Consider the following 3,326-nt stretch of genomic DNA (forward strand, 5'->3'; position numbering starts at 1 on the left):
GTTCAACTTTTAATGTTTTTAACATTGAACTCATTATATTTTTAAAGTTATGAGTTCATTATATTATTTTTATAATTTTAATAATTTTTTACACATTAATTTTTACTCCGCGTAAAATATTATAGGTCAATCGAACCCTTCACTAACACATTGCATTTGCCCCATGAGGTTTTCCTAGTGTTATCAGTGTTACCAGAGGCGGAGCTAGCCTTATAGGTGCAGATTCGGTCGAACTCAGTCACTTTTGCTTAAACACTGTATTTATATTAAGGAATTTATTAAATATGTACAAATATTTAATTACGAACCCAATAACTAAGACGACCTATGGGTTTCGAGGCAAATTCAGAACCCATAAATTTTAAATCCCGGTTTTGCCTCTGAGTGTTGCAATATATTTGTTGGAAGGCAGGAGTCATAGCCTGTGACGTCCACTTGAACCAAGTTGTGGAGTTTTGGGTCATAATTGAAAACTGCAAAAAGTTTCATTACATATTATAAAAAAGCTTTTCACGCAGTAGGTTAGCATATTCATGTAATAGGTTAACAAGACTCATATATATATATATATATATATATATATATATATATATATATATATATATGTAGAAATCAATAAATTCTTATAAAGAAAACTTACCTGGACATCGCCAACCTTAACCGAATATAGTCTCAAATGATCATTAAGAGTGCAAGGAATGTGGTGGATGAATGAACTCTTGCACCCTTAGCCAAATATTTCGAGTCCTAGGAATGAAGAAATTTTTGGTAGAGAGAGCTTCCCTCTGAAATGAGATTTAAATTGTGCGAGTTCGGATTAGCCCATGGTCCGTGTCCGCAAATATCGAACGGTTTAAAAAAGAAAAAAGGAATGCAGTCCTAACTACTAAACATGATTCCAAATAAACATATCTTGCAAATAGAAGTACAACACATGAGAGACTGCAACATTTACGAATTATCAAACCAAAAGCAAATAAAAGCAAAAGGCGAAAAATTGATTTAAGAAATAATCACGATTTCAGCAGAAGAGAATGAATCTAGAAAGTCAATTTTCAATTAGAATAAAGATCACTCCAATGTCAACTCAAATATGTAAAATTTCATAACAAAATCCTTAAATAGTGGGGAGTCTGAGTCACCACCTCCTTCATTTGTTCTGATCGTCTTTTTTTAACAGGAAATTGACTTGAATAAAAATTAAATTAAGACTGTAAACAAGGGAAGGTGACATCAAGAATGGAATTCTAGCATACTCTAATTATAATATTTTCAGTTAATAACTTGAAATCACGTTCTGAACTGCCGTTTCTGGTGGCTTCGCTTAGAATACAACAGAACGGAAATCATTGTGCATAAGTAATTATAATATAATCCCTTGTTAAGTTTTTTCATAAGTGTGCAATGATGATTTATGACAGGATTAGAGAATGAAGCTCCGGCTAACTTCGTGCCAACAGTCGTGGTTAATTAAAAGAGAGAGCAAACAAGCTTTAACATTTTATGGTCAGAATCAGCATGATCTCAAATCATTCATTTGTGTATGGATTTCTAGCTTTGCAAGCTTTTGATGCTTCACGTTCATTTCTTTCCACTTAGTTGTGTAAGAGAGTTAAAATATATAAACTGACTTATACGTATTTTTAACATAAATTGAATATTATAGTAATATACATAGTTTTCGAATATCTAAATTTTAATTTTAAAATGTTGAGATAATCTAATTTAATTTAATTCCAACCATTAGTCAAATTGACTCTCGAAAAGTGAAATGTGACAGGTAAATGAGAATGGATCGAGGGAGTAGCGTTGAAAACATGACTCCTTGCTCTTCTCAATTTGATATCTAAAAAAGATAAATTTTATTTTAACACTGAATAGCCTAATGAAATTGTTTTAAAAGATTATTGCTGTAATTAGTTAGTAGGAATTAAGATTAGTAATTTGGGACATGAAAAATAGTACTAAGGAAAAGAAGGTTTAGAAATTCTTTCAAAGGTTCTGAACTTCATTACTCCTTATCTACTAAACTATACGAACTGTCCTCTATAGTACTACTTGGATTTCCAATGTCACCACAGAAATTATGACATACTACTAACTATTTACTATCTCTCGTGTCATTCACCGCTCCCTATTGTTGTGTATGATTTAGGTTCATCAATTAAAGGTATTCCTACACCAAATGTACGCATAAGGTAGAACGTGCTCATAAATACGTAGAACAACGAAGATGCAATATAGTACAATACATCAGTTTTTTTAAAGGCACTGACGGGCCATCCCCGTCTTTGGGCAAGGCGATGGAAAATCGCCCCGAGGCGGCAGTGGGGGAATATCTACGGAAAGTATGGGTGTTTAATGGGTGGGCCGGGCCGGTCCGGGATGGGAAAAAAGGTGACCGGCCGGTTTCCAATCCGGGAAAAACAGGGCTTAACGGGTCCGTCAATCCGGGTAAAAAATGAACCGGAAGGGTTAGGGGTCCAAGGGGCCGGGTTAGTGTTATTATTATTTTTATATATATTTTGTATAACTATCGTAATTTATATTAATATAAAGTAAAAATATAAAACAAAAAAATAATCTTATAAAAAGAGTGTTTGAATAAAAGAATGCAAAGGGTTTAAAATCTTTATATTTTAAATTTTGAATATTTCATTAAGAATTTAAGATAATAGAATACAATGAAGATGGAAAAAAAATTGCACTTATAATTTGCAAGTTCAAACTTGCAAATTAAAGTTTACATTTAATACTTCAAATTAAAGTTCAAACTTGCACTTATCATTGCATAATAATACTTCAAATTAATCTAACAAACTAAAACATTAAGCATAATACGTCTAATAATTTTAAAATAACACAAATTGTCTCAAATCAACTTAAAATCTTAAATACGAATTTCTGGAGAACGCTCAAGACAATTCTTCATATGCCTCCTTAAACAGCCTGTGCTCTCCCACTTTCGATGAGGATTTAAAACTCGACCACAATTCTTGCACTTTACTTTGTGAACTTCTTCATTTTCTTCTACCACCTCAAAGTGTTCCCAAACATATGAGCGTACTCTAGAATCACGGGGCATGATTTAACTTGAATTGAGAATTTGAGTTTGAGAAATGAGAGATGAGTGAAGAAATGAAGAAGAGGGGGGGTGTATTTATAGTTGTATTTATAGTTTTACAAAGGGCTAAATAAGTAATTACTAAAAGTGTTATTTTTAAAAATAAATTGCCCAAAAAGGATTATTCTTGCAAAATATCCGTTGGGCAACGGTTAAATTTGAAGGCCAACGGTAATATGACTTTAAAAAAAAAAGTCTGATT

Source organism: Nicotiana tomentosiformis, chromosome 12, assembly GCF_000390325.3.
Source record: "Nicotiana tomentosiformis chromosome 12, ASM39032v3, whole genome shotgun sequence".
NCBI classification, from domain to species: Eukaryota; Viridiplantae; Streptophyta; class Magnoliopsida; order Solanales; family Solanaceae; genus Nicotiana; species Nicotiana tomentosiformis.